We start from the raw sequence: 21086 nt of genomic DNA, 5'->3' as shown, positions 1-21086 counted from the left end.
TGTGCGGGGAGAGGCACTGTTCCACTTCAAGGAAGGACTGCACAGCCATGGAAACATCCTTCAGGGGACTTGGGGCAGCCAGTGTCAGGGATGGAGGCAGGCTGGTGCATACAGGCTGGTCAGATGCCCCGGCTCAAGGCAGGACTCTGCACCTGGCCCCTGGCCACGGCCTCACCGATTGAGTGGGCCTGCCTCACTTGAGCTGGGCTTCTCCCTCCACCCAGCCCTGTGTCCCTCATCATTGACAAGGACTGATCCCTTTGAAAAGGATTGATCCCTAATAAACGTGACAGACCCAAATTCCATGTCAGCATCTGCTTCTGAAGAGCCCAGCCCGCAACTCCATGTCCTGCGCTCTCAGTCCAGCTGGGGAGACAGAGGCCCCCAAAAGACTGGAAGACACATGTGAATGTTGCATCTGAAATCTCCAGAAATGGGAGGTTTGAGGGGAGGAGCAGGGCTGGCCAGCAGGCCTGGAAGGGGCTTTCTTGGGGTGAAATCTCATGGGATGGTGAGGTTGATAGGGGAGGAGAGGGGAGAGAGGATTTCCAGGCTGAGACACAGGCCCTGGGGGCCAGGGGCAGAGGAAAGCCAGGTGTGGGAACACACAAGTGTGAGAAGCAGTCAGGAAATTCAGCAGGGCTGGACTGTGCAGGGCCTGGTGGGAAAAGTAAGGAGTTTGATTTTTACTGTAAGACCACTATGTCTGAGACCTGGGCATCTGGTCAGATCTGTCCAGTAAAGAGGACATGCAGCCTGCTGGATGGTGTCCTGCTTCTTGGTCGAGAGAGGGGGTGGGCTATTGGAGCAATAAGGAACCACCATCTTTTTGTAAGGGGCACTGTGTCTGGCGAGGGTGTACGACTGACAACAGGGTTGCCCAGGTGGGCAGGGAGGACATCGCTGGAGCCCCAGCTCAGCTGTTGCAGGACCGCAGGGCATCATTAGCTCCCAGGGCCAGCACCTCACGGATCCGCTCAGCTCTGTGCTCCTGCCCAGCAGGACTCTGTGGGACGGATCTGCTGGAGGCGGTGCTGCCAGGGGCTGTGAGTCTATTTCTATTTTGTAAATAAGTTCATTTGCATCATTTCTTTTTAGATTCCACACATAAGGGATGTCATATGATATTTCTCCTTCTCTGTCTGATATACTTCAGTATGTCACTCAGTATGACAGTCTCTGGGTCCATCCATGTCATCAACTTCCCCTTTTGTGGCTGTTACGAAGGTTAGACTGGATCAGGAATCTAACTCAGTCCGTACACTGTCTTGAGTGTCACAGGTATTAATATTATTTACTAATAGTAAAGAATCCACCTGCAATGTGGAAGACCTGGGTTCGATCCCTAGGTTGGGACAATCCCCTGGAGGAGGGCATGGCAACCGACTCTAGTATTCTTGCCTGGAGAATCCCCATGGACAGAGGAGCCTGGTGGGCTGCAGCCCATGGGGTCGCAAAGAGTTGGACACGACTGAGCGACTAAGCACAGCGCAGCATTAGTGGTAGTATTACTGTTGATGATGGAAGCTCAAGTTTATTCAGCACTTCCTGCATTCCAGGTGTGGTTCTGAGAGCTTTACCTAGGTGAACACACTGCACCCTCACCACCCTGAGAGAGGAGTACTATTATCCCCACTGTTGTAGATGAAGAAACTTGAGACACAAGAGGTGAAGTCACTTTTTCAAAGTCACACAGCTGCAGAGCAACAGAGCTAGAATTTGAACCCAAGACAGCTTGAGCCCAGGACATGATGCCGTGTTCCTACTTCATGTTATCCACACAAGAACCCCACGGGGAGAGACGGGTGGACAGGATAACCTTGCCTCATGCTTCTATCGCCATATCTGTAAAGTGAATCCAAGCCATTTGTTCATCGTCACCGCAGCTCCCCGTTCAGCACCCACCCAGCCCCGCACTACACATCAACCTAGTATTTGACTGGTACCTGGTGGTCGTTTCTAACTTTTTCAAGCATCTCCCTTTCAATCACACCTTTTTCTAAACATGAAGACATGACAATGCAGCAAATCTGAGCCCAACTTTTACCTGCAACTGAAAGGTTCCTTCCTGCCCCCTAAGGCTAAAGGCCCAGGAGTAGATTACAACCAGCAAGAAAACTGAAAATAGCAGAATCAGACAATGTGGAGCAAACATCTCTGCCCAGCGACTGGTGCCAGGTCTTCAGTCTGCAGTAAGACAAAAGCAGACAATTTCTCCTCAGATTGTAGCATTTGCTTCCAAAACAGCAGAGGCCCAAGCAGGGGGACCAGCAGAGGATGGATGGGCATCTGGCATTGATTGGTACCCAGTCCTGAATAATACATCAAGGGCCTGTGACTTCATCACAAAAGCCTCGAGAGCCAGCCTCCTGCCAACCAGACTCCCGAGGGACTCGCCTCACCAGGTGTCTGCAATTGGAAATGAAGTGGGAGGGATGTTTCTGAACAGACTCTTAAAGTTGAGCTCCAGAGGCTGAGAGATGAAGATAAAGGAGCATCCCCAAGACTCCTGGAGCTCCGGACCTCATCCAGGCCCTCTGCATGGGGGGTACGGCCCCCACCACTGCTCTTTAGCTTTGCTGCTGTTAGTGCTCTAGTGTGCTACAGTATTCGATTGTGTCTGACTCTTTGTTATTCCATGGACTACAGCCCACTAGGCTCCTCTGTCCATGGGATTTTCCAGGCAAGACTACTGGAGTGGGTAGCCATTCCCTTCCCCAGGGCTTCTTCCTGACCCAGGGATCGAACCTGAGTCTCTTGTGTCTCCTGCATTGGCAGGTGAATTCTTCACCACTGAGCCACCTGGAAAGCCCTCACTGCTGCTAAAGACAAGTTAAATGGGAAGATAAGGCTGCCTCCTGGGCCTTTCACCCTGCAGGAGAGACACAGGCGGCCTAGGAAGGAGAGATGTGGCAGTGAGCCCCTGGGTGCCAGGCCCTGTGCTCCAGACTGGTACCCTATATTCTTCCTCCCTCCTTTCTCCCTTCCTCAAACGTTCACTGAAGTACCTGCTCTCTGGCAAGTGATGAGCTGGGAAACAGAAACACAGCGCTAAACAAGAGCACCTCTGTCTCCTTCTCACAATCCAGAGAAGGAATTCTTGGAATCCTTTTCACTGAATGTCTGTCCAGCACTCACTCTGTGGCCTTCACGGGGTTGGAGGAGGATCGAACCCAATTTGCACAAGAGAAAAGAGATACTCAGAGAGGGGTGATGCTCTGTCACTAACCCTGTGACCTTGGGCATGTGGTAGAGTTTGGGCTGATTTTTTTCCTACCTTGTGTCCATTGCCCTGCCCACATGCCTCCTGGTCTTCCACGTAGCTCCTTATGAAAGGGTCATATCTTTCAGAAAGAGAGGAACTCCTAGGTCTCCCCTGTGTTCTAAACAGAACCCAGCCTCATGAGAAGAAGACCGGAAGCCCTTGGCTTCATGAGCACATGCACCCAACTGGGTTTGACTGCTGTCCATGGTACCAAAGGAAGCATAGATCCAACTAATGGTGGGTGACTATAGCTGTTCTTATCACTGACTCATGGTTCTGACAACACAGTGTGTTTGATGGAGCCTTTCCAATACTTCTTACCTGTCTCCTTCTTCCTCTCCTGTGAGCTTTCCCATCAACCAGTGGAGGCCTTGTATTAGACGTCTTAGTCTTTTTTTTTTTTTTGGTCTCTTATTTATTCCCAAGTCATTCTTAACCCTCAAAGCAAGAAAACTCACAACCAGTTATATCTACCATTTCATACACAGTTCCAATAAATCTCAAGTTGTCCATAAACTATTTTTTGTTTTTTATTGAATGTGTTGGGTTCGTTTCTCCATTATCTTTCATTAACAGAGACCCCAGTTGTCATACATATTTTTTACATCATGTTTCCCAAATGTCAATCACCCACATACCTCCCACATGATTTTTGCCATATCCTTATACCACCTACTATATTCTATACTGAATTTATCTCTTAAAATCAACTCACTTTTTAAAAATTCTAAATAGACCCTATTTTTTAAGAGCAGTTTTAGATTTACAGGAAAAAAAAAAACTGAACAGAAAGTACAGAGAGTAATCTCTCCCTCCTCCTGCACACATTCTCCCTATTATTAGCATCCTGCACTAATGCGACACATTTATCACAACAGATGAACCAATAACCATTTAGTTATTGTTAACCAAAGCCCATCATTTACATTAGGGTTCACTCTTTATGTTGGGCATCCCATGGGTTTTGACAAATGCATAATGAGATGCATTCTCCATAACAGTATCATACAGATCAGTTTCACTACTTTAAAAGTTGCCCTGTATGCTGCAGACCTAAACAGACATTTCAACAAAGAAGACATGCAAATGGCCAAAAGGCACATGAACTCAACATCACTAATTATTAGAGAAATGCAAATCAAAACTATGATAAGGTATCACCTCACACTGGTCAGCATGGCCATCACCAAAAAGACTGTTAACAATAATTGCTGGAGATGGTGTGGAGTAAAGGGAACCTTACTACACTGTTGGTGGGAATGTAAATTGGTGCAGCCACTATGGGTTCCCAGGTGGTACTAGTGGTAAAGAATCCGCCTGCCAATGCAGGAGATGCCAGAGATTCAGGTTTGATCCCTGGATCAGGAAGATCCCTTAGAGTAGGAAATGGCAACCCACTCCAGTATTCTTGCCTGGAAAAATCTCATGGACAGAGGAGCCTGGTGGGTTACAGTTCATGCTGTTACAAAGAGTCAGACACGACTGAGTTCACATACACAGTATGGAGAACAGTATGGGGGTTTCTTAAAAAGCTAAAAATAGATTTACCATATGATCCAGCAATCCACTCATGGACATATATAAAGAAAAGACAAAAACTCTAATTTGAGAAGATACTGGCACCCCAATGTTCATAGCAGTGCTATTTACAAAAGCCGAGCCTATGGATGGACCTAGAGATTATCATACTGAGTGCAGTAAATCACAGAAAGACAATATTATATGATATTACTTATATGTGGAATCTGAAAAATAATACAAATGAATTTATTTACAAAACAGAAATAAACTCACAGCCGTATTAAACAAGCTTATGGTTATCAAAGGGGAAAGGGAGGCTATGAAATACAAGTATGGGATTAACAGATACATACTACTATATATAACATAAACAACAAGGATTTACTATAGAGCACAGAAAACTATGGGTTTCCCATGTGGTGCCAATGTAGGAGACATAAGAGATGTGAGTTCGATCCCTGGGTCAGGAAGATTCCCTGGAGAGGGAAATGGCAACCCACTCCAGTATTCTTGCCTGGAAAATCCCATGGACAGGGGAGCCTGGCAGGCTACAGTCCATGGGGCCCCAAAAGAGTTGGGCACGACTGAGTAACTGAGCATATACACACACAGGGAACCACATTCAATATCTTGTAATAACCTACAATGAAAAAGAATCTGAGAAAAAAAGCTGTGTGTGTGTAACTGAATCACTTTGCTGTGTACCTGCAATTAACACAATATTGTGAATCAACTATACTTCATTAAAAAAAAAAAAAAAAAAACTTGTCCTGGGCACCACCTATTGATTCCTATTTCCTCTCTATGAACCTCTGGTAACCTTGATCTTTTTACTAGCCCTTTAGTTTTGCCTTCTCTAGAATGCCATACAGTTGGAATCATACAGTATGTAGCCTTTCAGACTGCTTCCTCAACTCATTTTTTTTTTATCTCAATAAATTTATTTAAAGGGGAAACTTTATATCATCATCAGGTAGATATTCAGATTCATTTACCATGAATAAAAGAAAACCATAGGGGATTCAATGGACATGAGTTTGAGCAAACTCTGGGAGATAGTGAAGGACAGGGAAGCCTGGCATGCTGCAGTCCAAGCGATCGTAATGAGTCAGACACAACTTAGTGACCAAACAGCAACAATAGTGGATTCAGCGAAAATGGCAGAGCAAAGATCCCAGACAATCCTCTATTCCATAAACGTCATGACAAAAACTGGCAAAAAGTCAGAATCAACTTTTTCAGAACTCTGAAAATTAACCAGAGGCTGAAAGCAATCTGAAAAGCATTTATTCACTACATTGTACTTAATGGTGAAACACTGGTTTTTCTCCCCAAGACCAGGAAGAAAACAAAGATAGATGTCTACTCTCACTGCTCCTACTCAGCATTGTACTATAGGTTCTAACCAGTCAGTTAAGCAAAAGGAAATATAAGGCATCTAAAGAGAAAGGATAAAACCATTTCCATTGTAGAGGGTATGACCTTGGATACAGAAAATCCTAAGGAATCCACAAATAAACTATTAGAGCTAAAAAACAAGTGCAGATAGTTTACAGCATACAAGATCAATATACAAAAATCTACTCCTTTTGTTCACATTAGAAATAATCAATTCAAAAATGAAATTAAGAATGCAATACCACTTATAATAGTACCAAATGAATGCAATGCTTAGGGACAAATCTAAGAAAACAAGAGCAAGACAAGTGAGCAACGAGACTCCTTACTTCTTCACTTATTTCTCCACCTTCCCTAGGGAGTAGCCCTTGCCTACAAGGCCCCAAGCAACTAGCCACCATGTCCCTTCTCTGTTGGAGGGAAAAAATGAGTGAAGGGCAGGTCCCATCCCCTTAAGGGTATAACCAGCACACAAGCCAAATTACCTCTTATTCCTATTGGCTAACACGGGGTCACATGGCCACACCCAGGAGCAAGGTCTTCTGGGAAATGTAGTCTTAGACTGGCTGTGTGACCAGCCAGAATTCTGGTGAGGCGAGAACAGATATTTGTGAGAGTGGGAGGAAGTGGCTGCCCCTGACTGTACGTGCTCTGAGTGATTGAATAATGAGGATTAATTAGGATGCAGTTGGTTTCCAGACTGACTAAGAGGAAACCCTGCCTAGGCCAAGAAAATTGGAAAGAGCAGCTGGTTTGTAGCTAGGCCATTAGTTGAAGGAATATAATGTTTGAACTCAGTTTCTTGCTAAAAATGTACATTAAGTAGTTAGATTGGTCTTCAAGTTAGAATGACAGTGGAAATAATAATGATACATAATGTGCTTACTATGTGTCAGCCCTCAAAATCATCATAGGAGGAAAGTATAGAACCATATGTGTGTGCTCAGTCGTTTCTGACTCTTAGCAATCCCATGGACTGTAGCTCATCAGGCTCCTCTGTCTATGGGATTTCCCAGGCAAGAATACTGAAGTGGGTTGCCTTTTCCTTCACCAAGGGATCTTCCCGCCCTAGGGATTCAACCCAAGTTTCCTATGGCTCCTACATTTGCAGGTGGATTCTTTACCACTGAGCCACCAGGGAAACCCAGGAGGAAAATGCTGCCATTATTCCACATGCAGAGGAGGAGACTGAAGCTCAGAGAGGTTAAAAGACTTGGTCAAAGTCACTCTGTTGGATGGGTGGTAAAGTCCCACTCAAACCCAGCACCAACTGGCTATAGAGCTTGTGTTCTTGGCTACCTTATAAGGATCCAGGTCAGTGGCCAGCTAGTGATGCCAGGAATGGACGTCAATCCCAAGGTAAAGGTCGGGCTCCTCCCAGAGCTGCCCTGGCTTCATCCCAACAGCCTCACACCCGGCTCTAAGCATCTCCACATGAGGGGAACCACACTCGGGTCTTGGGCTGCTTTCAAAGCCCATTTATGCCTGTCAAGTCTTCCAGGCCAGCTCTCGTTGAATGCTTTTGAAGGTTTCCAAGTTTTAGAAACAAAAGAGAATGAAAAGCCAAAGCTTGCCATCAGAGGCCACCCAGTCTCCTGACATTTGGCCGCTCCTGACATCACCCCCGTGGTGCCCCTCCTGGGGCAGCTCTTTTGGGTTCTGCATGACTCATAGGACTCACCCGCCCATCACATCACCAAATGGCTCGTTTGTCTGCTAAGGACAGGGCCCTCAGGCCATCACTGGTGTTCCTGAAAGAAGTGTTCCCAAATCACAATAAGGGATGGGTTGAAAGTCAAAGTGTTAGTTGCTCAGCTGTGTCCAACTCTTTACAACCCCATGGACTGTAACTCATCAGGCTCCTTTGTCCATGGGATTCTCGAGGCAAGAATACTGGAGTGGGCTGCCATTTCCTTCTCCAGGGGATCTTCCCAACCCAAGGATTGAACCCAGGTCTCCTGCATTGCAGGCAGATTCTTTACCATCTGAGCCTCCAGGAAAGCCCAGGGGATGGGTTCACAGGGCAGATTTGGAACTTGGAGCCCTGAGAGCATGCCATGTTAAACAGAAGGAAATGGGAGCTGGACTGAGAAGTGGACTTGCTCCAGGGGAGGCGTGGGGATCTTTGGGACAGGGTAACACTCTAGGCTCAGCTCCTGGACCACCTTCCAGGGAGACAAGCTTCCTGAGGCTGCCTCGGCCTCCGATTAAATAAGCCCAGGTCCCCCCAGGCTGAGGACTCCTAACACAGCCCAGCACCCATCCTGTGCATCTGTGATGATGGAGGGCAAGAAATGATGGGAGAGGCAGGTCTGCAGCCTAGGGCTGCAATGAGGAAGTAGGCCCAGGAGGGAGAGGACAGGGGCTCCAAGGGCTGGGCTAGCTCTGGGGAAACAGAGTGACCTCAAGCTGCACATTCCAATTCTGGCTCTTCCTGCTGGAACTTTCCATTTCCTATGTTGACCTCATCCACGGGTGAAGCTGGTTATTCAAGTTTCTGTGATCAGTTCTGCCCCTTAGATCCACATGGTAGCATCTGGCCTCACACCCACTGCAGATAATAAGAACAGTCATAATGAGGATGATGGCCATTTATGAAGCACACTGTTGTCAGACTTTATTTTGGGGGGGCTCCAAAATCACTGCAGATGGTAACTGCAGCCATGAAATTAAAAGATGCTTACTCCTTGGAAGGAAAGTTATGACCAACCTAGACAGCATATTAAAAAGCAGAGACATTACTTTGCCAACAAAGGTCCGTCTAGTCAAGGCTATGGTTTTTCCAGTGGTCATGTATGGATGTGAGAGTTGGACTGTGAAGAAAGCTGAGTGCCGAAGAATTGATGCTTTTGAACTGTGGTATTGGAGAAGTCTTGAGAGTCCCTTGGGCTGCAAGGAGATCCAACCAGTCCATCCTAAAGGAGATCAGTCCTGGGTGTTCATTGGAAGAACTGATGCTGAAGCTGAAACTCCAATACTTTGGCCACCTCTTGCAAAGAGTTGACTCATTGAAAAAGTTCCTGATGCTGGGAGGAATTGGGGGCAGGAGGAGAAGGGGACCGACTGAGGATGAGATGGTTAGATGGCATCAACGACTCGATGGACCTGAGTTTGAGTAAACCCTGGGAGTTTGTGATGGACAGGGAGGCCTGGCGTGCTGCGATTCATGGGGTCGCAAAGAGTCAGACACGACTGAGTGACTGAACTGAACTGAACTGTGCCCTGCACTCTGAGGTTTGTGCATGACCTTGTTAAATCATCAGTAGTGCATGCCTGCTAAGTTGTTTCAGATGTGTCTGACTCTTTACGATCCCATGGACTGTAACCCGCAAGGCTCCTCTGTCCATGGGATTCTCCAGGCAAGAATACTGGAATGGGTTGCCATGCCCTCCTCCAGAAGATCTTCTCAATCCAGGAATTGAACCCAGCATCTCTTACCTCTCCTGCATTGGCAGGCAGGTTCTTTACTGTTAGCACCACCTGGGAAGCCCTAAACTATCAATAGGAATAACCACAAATAACAGTTAACAGCAATCCAGCTGTTACAATCCTGAGAGCCAATGCTAGGGGGCGCTCACTGTGTGCCAGACACCGTTTCATGGATCAGCTGGTTTAGCTTCCTGGGGCAAAGGCTCTTCCTCACCTCTCATTCTGGGAACCTGTCCTAGAGCGCCCTGCTCGACAGAGACCAGCACTCAAGTCTAGTGACTTCAGTCCCCCTGAGGATGGTGATTCCAGGAGGAAAATGGATCCTTGTGTTACAGAAGACTTTTGTTTTTCTGTTGTTGTTCAGTTATTCAGTCGTGTCTGACTCTTTGCGGCCCCGTGGACTGTGGCATCCCAGGCTCTCTTGTGTCCTCCACTATCTCCTGGAGTTTGCTCAAACTTGTGTCTGTTGAATCAGTGATGCCACCCAACCATCTCATCCTCTGCTATCCCCTTCTCCTCCTACCCTCAATCTTTCCCAGCATCAGGGTCCTTTCCAATGAGTTTGTTCTTCACATCAGGTGGGCAAAGGACTGGAGCTTCAGTTTCAGCATCAGTTCTTCCAATGAATATTCAGGGTTGATTTCCTTTAAGAATGACTGATTTGATCTCCCTGCTGCCCAGGGGACTCTCAAGAGTCTTCTCCAGCACCACAGTTTGAAGGCATTAATTCTTTGGCGCTCAGCCTTCTTTATGGTCCAACTCCCACATCCATATATGACTTCTGGAAAAACCATAGATTTGACTATACAGACCTTTGTTGACAAAGTGACATCTTTGTTTTTTAATACACTGTCTAGGTTAGTTATAGCTTTTCTTCCAAAGAGCAGAAGCAAGGTGAGTGAAATATGGGTTTCATGATTCAGTGACAGTGGCCTCATCCCCTCTTGGGGCCAAGTGACCCTAGTAACACAAAGGCCCTTGGAAATAACAGGAAATGACTGGCACCAGGAGAAATCAGCAAGAGTCCTTTTGTGTGGTTAAATATCCTTCAACTAACACCTCTGAGAAGCTCCTTCTCTTTAGACAACTGCTATGGATTTCAGGCAAGATGGTAGGGTAAACTCAGACTTCAGTACACCTGTCACTCCACACCCACAGCTTTGATGGACTCTACAGAAACACAGGAAACCAGACCCCCAGATTCAGCCATTCCTGGGGTAAGGAAAGTAGACTTACCCTCTCATCACAGATAGCTTAGAACTAGACTTCTATACAAAGCATCTGTTTTCAGGCATTGGACAACACAAATTCTGGCATCTGGGTCCTTCCCTCAGAGGTTCTGAGGTCATGGTCCAGGATTCCTGAGATTTGAAAACTTCTTGAGTGATTCTCAAGACCCTCCCCAACACATCAGGTAGACTGGCTTTCTCAGGTTTGTCATCTTGTGACCACCGTCCCCAGGGAAAATTCAGGAGGCAGTGAAAACCCACACAGATTTTGAACCTGCAGATCACTTTTCACTCATTTATTTATTTATTTATTTTTGGCTGTTCTGGATCTTCATTGCTGTGTGGGCTTTTCTCTGGTTGCGGTGAGCAGGGCTACTCTCAAGTTGCAGTGCGTGGGCTTCTCATTGCAGTGGCTTCTCTTGTGGGCTGTAGGTGCCCGGGCTTCAGTAGTTGCAGCAAATGAGCTCAGTAGTTGCAGCTCCTGGGCTCTAGAGCACAGGCTCAGTAGTAGTGGCTCACAGGTTTAGTTGCTCTGTGGCACATTGAATCTTCCGAGACCAGGGATCGAACCTGTGTCTCCTGCACTGGCAGGCGGATTCTTCACCACTGAGCCACCAGCGAAACCCCAGGATCACGTTTTAAGGCACATCATAATGCCCTGATTTATCTTTTGTAGAAAGTCAATTCCAGGCACTGACTCGAGACCTATGTGCCCAGTGTCAACACTAGTCACCACCCACTGCCAAATCACATGTGTCTGCAAAGAGATCATTCCACACGAACCTGAGGTCTGTGACTCTGCTTCTCCTAAGTAGCTTTCGTTCTGCTGTTTCCTTTTTAATTGTCCTGTTACTTTTCCTTGGGATGAACTTTTATAAAATATAAGAAACTGGTAGAAGCATAAATCTTAGACAAATGTAACTATAGATGTAATTCTTCAACAGAGTCTGAAATTTCGGCAAATCATTTGGGGAAGGGAACAGGACATAAATCCCAAGTAAATGGACTTGCATATATAATTTTTCAGCACAGCATGATAAACACGGCTGCCTCTGAGTTTTCTGACTAGGGGGAAAATTATGAGGATTCTTAACAGACCACCCACTGCAGTAGCACCAGTGAGGAGACCAGAGCAATGGATAGGGGCGGGACCCAGCACTGCAGCAAGCCTGTCTCAAGACTTGCCCAGGCCCACCGTAGCATCCAAAAATTTGTCAGGTGGACCTCTTTATTTTACCTGAAAGCCCTACTCATAACCTCCCCAAATAGATTAAATCCCCCTAACCAGTCTCCACTGAGAATAAACGTAAGACAGGTATATTGTTCTGATCACTACTTTCCACAAAACTCTTGTGAGTCTCCTTTCCCTATCTGAAACAGAGACCACTGACTTTCCCCCAAAACCAAACTTTACTTTTTCCTTAATAACAGAATCCCCCTGCCTACTACCATTCAGCTAAAAGACTATGCTCCTGAGCATTCCTTATATTAATAGCTAAGTTCATTGATATGACTAAATACTGGCCAATAAAAATATAAGAGTGTTGTGGGGTATACCTGTGAATACTTCCTGAAAGGGAATCTTCCCTCTTTCCATCCTACCTCTTAGAACATTGCTGTGATGACTGGAGCATTAGCAGCCATACTGGACCATCAGGACAAGGATGATGGAGTAGAAATCTGGTAGCTTCATGGAGCAGAGCTACCACATCAGCCATGGATTCCCATCTCTAGGTATCTTTTAGAAGAAAGAAAAATCAACTTCTATCTTCTTTTAGCCAGTGTTATTTGTGGGTGCCCAAACCAGAACACAGGCTTCCCTGGTAGTTCAGCTGGTAAACAATCTGCCTGCAATGCAGGAGACCCCAGTTGGATTCCTGGATCAGGAAGATCCCCTGGAGAAGGATTAGGCTACCCACTAGTCTTGGGCTTCCCTTGTGGCTCAGACAGTAAAGAATCTGCCTGCAATGCAGCAGAGCCTGGGTTTGGTCTCTGGGTTGGGAAGATCCGCTGGAGGAGGGCATGACAATCCACTCCAGTATTCTTGCCTGGAGAATCCCATGGACAGAGGAGCCTGGTGGACTACAGTCTTCAGGTTCGCAAAGAGTCAGACACGACTGAGTGACTAAACACAGCACAGCACAGCGTAGCATAAACCAGAAAGCATGCAAACCAGAACACACCTGTAATAACACCTCGGGCAAGTCCCATCTCCTTCCAGTCACAGTTAGGGCAGTCCAGTTTAAAAGTCCAATCTCATGTTCAATTTGAAGCTTATCTCCTCCCTCTATCAGGCTGGGTGGAGTTTGAGGCCCCCAAGACATGGGGACATGGAGGATAAGACAAGCTATAAGTAACTCTTAGGAAAGGAGGCCAGGGTAGCAAAGGATGCTGGCCCAAGGAGACGATTCATTCTGATGGAGGATTCCAGACAACTTCCAGGAGATCATGGCACCTGAGAAGCGAGGGCATGATTCCAATGGACAGACACCTTCTGGGGTGGGGGCGGAGCCCCTAGGGGAGTGTGAACAGTCACCAAGGCATAAGCATACAGACAGGCTTGGAGCTCGGGAACACAGAGTGGGCTAAGAGTCGCCCCCCCGCCCCAGTCTGTGTCCAGGGCAGACAGCAGGGCTGCTGACACCCACCCTTGGTCTCTGAGCAGGACCCTCCAACCCGTGGATGCCGAGAGGGCTGTTCGCCAGCTCCACTGAACTCCTCTCCCACTACTCTTCTCAGAGAAAGCAAGCCCCTGCATCCTTCCTTCCAGTGAGTCTTTTCTGACCCCATTTCTGATGGCTATCTGCTCACTCCCAGCCTCCCTGATCTGCAAATCTGAATTAAATCTTCACCCAGCCTCAAGGGATTCAGCCCCCAAATCTAAGGTTTACTTTGTGATATTAAAGTAGGGTGGCCCAGGAGATACCCCCGTTCTCAGAGGACCACCCCCTCCCCTCCCCAGACACATGGGGTGGCATTTTTCCTTTACTCAGCCCCACAAGCCTCCATTACAGCTGATCAGACTGGAATGGACATCTGCTCATGGCTAGATGAATCAGAATCTCTCTCCTAACTATGTGGAACTGGGACTCAAGACTCCAGCATTGAGCTTTGCCCAGTGGGAAAGCCCTAACACTTCCGGTAGATTTCACTTTGGAGGTTGACCTCTGCTACTTGCAAACCTGAGGACCGTGGAAAGTAACACTGGAGCCACGATTGAGTTTCTAAGCCTCTTAATGCCTTAGTATCTCTGTCAGGGGAATGGGAAGGGCAGCGGCCAGGGCTATTCCTGCAGCATTCACTGAAGCCCTACTGCATGTTCAGCCAGGCAACCTCTGCCTTCCTGCAGGGCTGGGAGCACTTTGAAAGCATCCTCAGCATGGTTAGGAATGCGAGGCTGTGTGTGTGCGCGTGGCTTTAATATTATCGCTCATCATTGCTTCTCTGGAGAGCCATCGAATCTCTGGCATGCAGGGACCCTTAGAGTCAGTTTCATTAGAGAAAGAGGCAACCTCATTCCAGCCCCACAAGGAGGCTCTGAATCAAACAGCCGCCTTTTCCCTCCAGAGCATCTCCAGGCTGACCCTCGGGTGCCTTTCTGTCAGGGGAAAGATTGGACCACCCGGTAGTTATCGACAGAGATGGCAGGCGGACATTGATTGGGAATATGGAACGAGTCTCTTTCATTTCCAAGTGCCAGCTGCGAGCGAGTGATGGACGGGTCTGGGTGAGACTCCTTGTCCCTCGGAGCTGGGTGATACGGAGAAGTCGGCGAGCGGGTCTGCCTGTCTGCACGGTCCAGGGACATAGTCAGTCGCAGCAAGTTGCTGACCTTTATAAGGATAAAAATAATAACACAACCCAGCAGCAGCCCCTGACTGATGGGCTGGCGATAGTGAAAATGTAAAAGCCTAAATGACTTCAGAGGAGGAGCTGTCTGCTTTCTCCAGCACAAATGTTCCATCCCACTTGGTGTTCCTGCTGCCCTTTCCCTGCAGGCACTTCTACCCCCGGGAGGTCTCAAAACTGGTCCCTTCAGCTCCTAATTCTCCCCACTCTGGTCCAGCCCAGAGCACTTGTGAGGGAAGAGGGGGACCTGAAAACAGGATTGGGGTGCTCACACCAGAAGGAAGGGGAGCAGGCGCTGGGCAGACCCATCTCAGCTCCAGAGCACTGTCACCTCTGACCTCTGCCTGGTTTCCAGGGTCCTCCCTGACCACCCTCTCTCAGCACCACACCATAGTGGGTGTCCAGTGGACTGTCCAGAAAGGCTCTGGAGAGTTTCTGTGGCCGGTGGCTTCTGCAAGGCTCATGAGCCTCAGTTCCCCTCTCCAGGGTACAGCTCACTGGGTGCTTGCTCTGTTTGGCTCATGCAAAACTACTCTCCAGCCCTCCTGGGTGCACAGGCATCCTATCAGGGGCAGATCCCTCCATTAAGGAGATCAAAAGTCCCTTAGCAGCCAGACTCCCCTGACAGTGAGAAGGGATTTGGGAATTGGGTCAATGACAGCCCACCTCTGGCTCCACCAACCTCTCTGCTGGGGATGGGAGAGGCGAGGCTGGGGGATGGATGCTGTGGGATGGGCAGACAGCAGTCAGATTTATGATCAATGAGGTGCATCTGTCCACTGATTTGTCTGCTTGATTTTCAGCGTTTTGTCTATTCTTCATTCCCAGCTCCTCTTACGGGGATATTTTCACTCACATAGTGGACTGAACCGGAAGCCTGCAGGCTGCCCTGGACTGTGAGCTTCAGCAGGCAGGGTTGCTCTGCTTCTATTTAGCGCTGTCCCTGCAAGAGCCCAATAAACGCTGAACGAATGAAGGAATGGACGAGCGAATGAGCTGCTTTATTCTTCCTCGTGTTCTCTGTTAGGAGAGAGTCTCCTGAAGAGCAGACACAGGCTGGGAAACAGTGCTGCAGCTACCTCACCAGGTGATTCTGGAGGTGCTGGCTTGGAAAGGGGGCACTTTCCAAAGGGATCTCATTGGGAAAGGCCTTCATGGAACAAATGTTCACTTCATCCCTGAGAAATCGGCACTGCTCCTGGGTTTCCTGTGCATTTTCCTAGATGGCTCATGGGTAAAGAATCCGCCTGCCAATGCAGGAGATGCAGGTTTGATCCTTGAGTTGGGAAGATCCCCTGGAGAAAGAAATGGCAACCCACTTGAGTATTCTTGCCTGGGAAATCCCATGGACAAGGCGGCCTGTTAGGCTACAGTCCATGGTATCGCAGAGTCAGACATGACTTAGCCGCCTCCACAGTCACCACGCTGGCCCAGGCCACTGTCCCCACTGTCCCCTCATCTGGACTCCCTGCTTATCCCCTCGACACCACTGCCCATTCTCCTGACAGCAGAAGTGATGCTTTTAAAATGGGAACCTGAGCCTGTCTCCAGACAGATCCCAACCCTTTAGAGGTTTCTCATCCCACACAGAACAAGGTGCAGGATCCTTCCTCTCCTGGGCCTGCCACTCACCCCTGTGATCTGTCCACAGCCTGGCAGGTCTCACCGCTCAGCCCCCTTCCCCTCACCCACTCTGCTCTCTCAACAAGGGCTCTTGCACCTGAGGTGCCCTTTGTCTGGATTGCTCTTCCCCCAGATAGTCCCAAGGCACTCTCCCTTGCTTTCTTCCATCCCTACTCAAATGTAGCCTCCTCCAAGCAGTCTTCCTTGATTGCTCAGGTAAAAACAACTGCATGACCAACAGACTCTCCACCCACTTACCTTCCTTTATAGCACCTCTCCCCAACTGATATCATATCACATGGTACATATTTGTTTATAGTCTATTTGTTAATATCTCTGTTATTTAAAAGAGGGCTTTGTGAGCACAGAAACCATGTCAGGCTAGCTCATCACTAAATTCCACTGTGGCACATAATAGCATGTGATCCATGGCTGTTGACAAAATTAATTTCCATTTTAGCAATGATGTGAACTGAGATGTGGAAAGATGAAATACCACCAGAAGACAAGGGTAGACCCTGGTCCCACCCTCTACCTGCTGGGCTCAGATTATCTCCAAGTTAAGATAATGGTAGCCACCGTGGCAGGCTTGGGACCCTGGAAATATGCCCATAAGACCTAAGTCCCTCAAGACTTTGCTCAGAGAATGACTTCACCATGTCCCTTGTATCAGCAGCACTGGAGAAAGAGTAGCCTCAGCTTCTGCAATCACTGGGGCAATTCTGCAAACCAGATGATTACCAAATATCAGTATTTAATGAGGCTTGACCTCCAGGTCTCCCTTCCTCATCCACAGCCATTAAATACAATCCTGCAGCTGAAATTCCAACTTAACCAAGTCTTGTGTGGGAAGAGGGAGATTTCAAATCCACTCAAGATTCCAACTAACTCTCTTTTTCACTCTGAATAGCAGATAAAAAAAAGTAGACAGAGGTTGCGCCAATACTTCCCAAAAGTCCCGTGGGGCATCGTGATGGGTTAAATGGTATTCCCCGCAAATACATATCTGCCAGAATCTCAGAAGGAGACTTGATTTGGAAATGGGTGAGCAGCCAGCAGTCTGCACAGTGTCTGGCACACAGAATGCACTGGATAAATATTTCAAGTTTATGAATAAGTGAGTGTCAAGGCTAAACTCTTCAAAAGCGGGTGATCATGCTCTCTAAATGTGGTATTCCCAAATTCTCCAGCCCCAGCCCTGAGGTGACTGATGTCTCTCCGAGACAAGCCAGGGCCAGGATGGTGGTTCAAAAGGGCAAACCCTCATCAGGAACTCTGCTTCTTCAGTAGGACTGCACTTTATCTCCTCAAACAGAATGAATTGATCTCGATGTCAATCAGGATGGAGTTTGCCTCCAACTAACTCGCATAACAGATTAGAGAGCTGATCAAACACTCTGTTAACACAGCACTTTAATAACAATATCACTTAGATCTCCAACTGCTTAATTAGATTTCACTCATCGCCATCAGTCGCCTCATTTGAACGGCTCGTTTATAATTTATGATCTTTATGCATTTGGTTGTTCATTTGTAAAATGGGAGAAAATAATCACCAGGAAAAAAAAAAAAACCTTAAGAAGAAACAGATTTGACTTTTCTCAAGGGCCGAGGGGCCTCCAAGAGTGAGGCATGATGCCCAGGGAAGAGCCTGCTCAGTATCTTTGGCCCCCTCGGTTAGAGGTCCTGGGGTTCCCCTGGAAGGAGACCAGTTCTAAGTCTTGAGGTTGGCCCACTCCTCCAGCTTCAAAAGGAATCCTATGGCACCCACTAGCTTGTCTGACTCCAGTCTGCCTATCAATTGGTTCAGGAATGGGCACATGACCCAACTCCATCCAATGAGAGTGAGTCCTGGGATATTTGCTGGAACTATTGGGAAAAGATACACCCTTCCCCTCCTTGTTGGACCATTAGTCTGGAGCTCTCTCCCTCCCAAGGTGGGTGAGGGCTGGAGGGTGGAGCTTGGTACCAACACAAAGGCAAGCAGGAGAGGGAAGTGGCGGGGACAGATTCCTGACAATATTTCTGAGCACCTGGGTTCAGCCCTGCCTGGACCACCCCCTGAATATTTTCATTTTGTGAGTCAGAATGTTCCCTGGTTTCCTTCAGCTTATTTGAGTTTCTTCCACCTGCAATGAAAGATGCTCAGTTGATTGAGTATCCAAGATAATCCCCCTGAGAAAAGCTTAGTCATGGTCTTCTACAAACCCAATTAGCCACCAGTTCTGATTCAATTAAAAAATGTGAAAAGTGTTATTGTGGGGGGAAAAAAAAAGCTGCCATTTTGAATTCATAGAGAAGACAAGTTATCTTAGCGAGATTTTCCCTAAGTTATCAAACAGAATTTCAACATCATCCCCACCCGCAAAACATAACATACCCCCATCCTACTTTAATTTTCCCCATAGCACTTATGATCTAATATACTGTTTTCTTTGTTTTCTTTATTTATCATCTGTCTTCCTCATCAGAATGTCAGCTCCATGAATGACAGGGATTTTTCTATGTTTTATTCACTGGTATAGTTCTCCAATTATTGGGAGCTGGTACACAGTAGTCATTTGACAAATTATCATTGTATTTTAAACCCAGTGAATTAATCTGCTGTAGGAATTACGTTCAGCTACTAATAAGACATGGAAAGCAAGCAATTTGTGGGATGTTATGTCTCTTACGCATTAAAAAAAAAAAATCCCAAAGCAGTTGGGCCAGGGCTGGTGTGGCAACCATACATTGTCCTCTGGGATCCAGGAACTTTCTCTCCTTGTGTCCCTCTGTCCTCACGAAAAGCTTTCTTCCTCAAGGTCATCTCATGATCCAAGGTGGCTGCTGGTGCTCCAGCCACATTATCTGCATTCCAGGCAGGAAAAAAGGACAGATCCTGCTAATGTGCCATCCCAGAAGAACAACCAAACAACTTCTAGCTACATTTCACTGGCCACCCTGGCTACAAAACAGGTTGGGAAATGTAGTTTTTTATATAGGTGTGTTTCCATCCACAATAAAATCTGTTCTTTTACTAAAGAAGGAGCATGAAGATGCCTTTTGGGGAGGCAACTAACAACCTCTGTGGGAAAAAGGCACAATTGGAAGCCACATAAACAAGTAAATGATGGTACATTCATAAGATAGGAAACTACGCAGCCATTAACAATCCAGTTTTTTGGAAAATTCTTACTAAAGTGAGAAAATGTCTATGATACAATGTCACATGAGGAAAAATGGAATTTAAAACTACCCAGAGATCTCCATTTTTATAAACACACTTCCCAACTGCGCACACAAACACACATATACACACACATGTATACAGGACAAAGATGTCAAAGACATACCACAATTTTCACAGCATTTTCTCTAATGAGAGCAATTACAGATGGCTTTCATCTTCTTTTTTAGGCTTTACTTTATTTTTCAGATATTTCCAATAAATAGATGTTGCTTCTTGGTGAAAATGGGCTTCCCAGGTGGGTAAACAACCCTCCTGCCAATGCAGGAGACATCAGAGAAGCAGATTTGATCCCTAGGTTGGGAAGATCCCTGGAGCGGGGCATGGAAACCCACTCCAGTATTCTTGCCTGGAGAATCCCATGGACAGAGGAGCCTGGCAGGCTATAGACCATGGGGTCACAAAGAATCGGACGTGACTGAAGCAACTTAGCATACTCGCATGGTGAAAATAGAAAAGTCATTACAATTTTAAATAAAAAGTAGAAGTGAGTGGAATCCCCACTCATGGCTTGGTTTGGTGCCATTTCACTATGTGGCAAAGCCTAGTCAAGAAAGAAAAAGAGAGAGTAGAACAGGGAAAGGGAAAAAGAAGGGGTGAAAAGCAGAGAAGGAAGAAGGTAAGTGGTGAGGTGAGACAGGAACAGTTAAGAAGGGGGAGGGGGGAGAGTAGGGAGGACAGCTGGGAAGGTAGGGGGAGGAGAGATGGAAGGAAAGAGAGAAAGACAAAAGATTCCCATGATGCTGCACTTTTTGCTGGGAAAGACTCCAAAAGGAGCACTGGAGTTGTGTTTCCTCCACAAACTCCCAAAGACCCTGGCCCAGCCCCCACCCCTGCCAAACATCAAACCCCATTCCCCCAAGGGCAAGCTTGAAGAAGGCCCCTGGGTGTTTTCTTTGATCAAGTGAACCCTGCAGGAAACTCTGCAACTGACACTGACTCACTCCCTCTCCCCTCCTGCTCCTGCCCCTGAGCCCCTGGTGCTCATTTTTGGCTGGTTTCTATGAGCCCTGCAGCTGTCTCAACTCAAAAAACCTCCCCAAACTCCACTCCAGGCTGGAGCTCGGACTGGGGCAGCCCGGGGTAAGGGAGCGGCTGGAGATGGGGTTCATCTCTAGCCAGTTATGCCCTGAGAGATGGAAATCAAAACTGATAAATAATGTGGTTCGCCAGCCTTTCCAGACATCCTGCTTGGAACAGAGTCAGACCTCTGAAAAGTTCATGGGAAATCCTGGGATCAAATGCTTATTCAGCAACCACAAGCTGTATCTTGGGTCTGAGTCCCAAAAAACAAAGATGTAAGTTTCTTTTAAGAGGCTCTCCTCCCCTTGACCGGCCAGTACCCCCTTCCCAAACACAGGGGCCTCCAAAAACAATCCTAAAACAGTACTTGAAATTTAAATCACATTCTCAAAACTTGTGCAGTCAAAGCACAGACCCAATGCCCCCAAAGAGCTTACGGGCAATGCCAAGTATGTTTCCACCCTCCTGTCCCTCTCATTGCTTCCAGCCACCAAGAGACCCAGGACTGTAACCAAACCCG

This window comes from Dama dama, chromosome 23 (genome assembly GCF_033118175.1).
Source record: "Dama dama isolate Ldn47 chromosome 23, ASM3311817v1, whole genome shotgun sequence".
In the NCBI taxonomy this organism is placed as follows: Eukaryota; Metazoa; Chordata; class Mammalia; order Artiodactyla; family Cervidae; genus Dama; species Dama dama.
The sequence above is the reverse complement of the archived record's forward strand: the minus strand, read 5'-3'. Positions refer to the sequence as shown.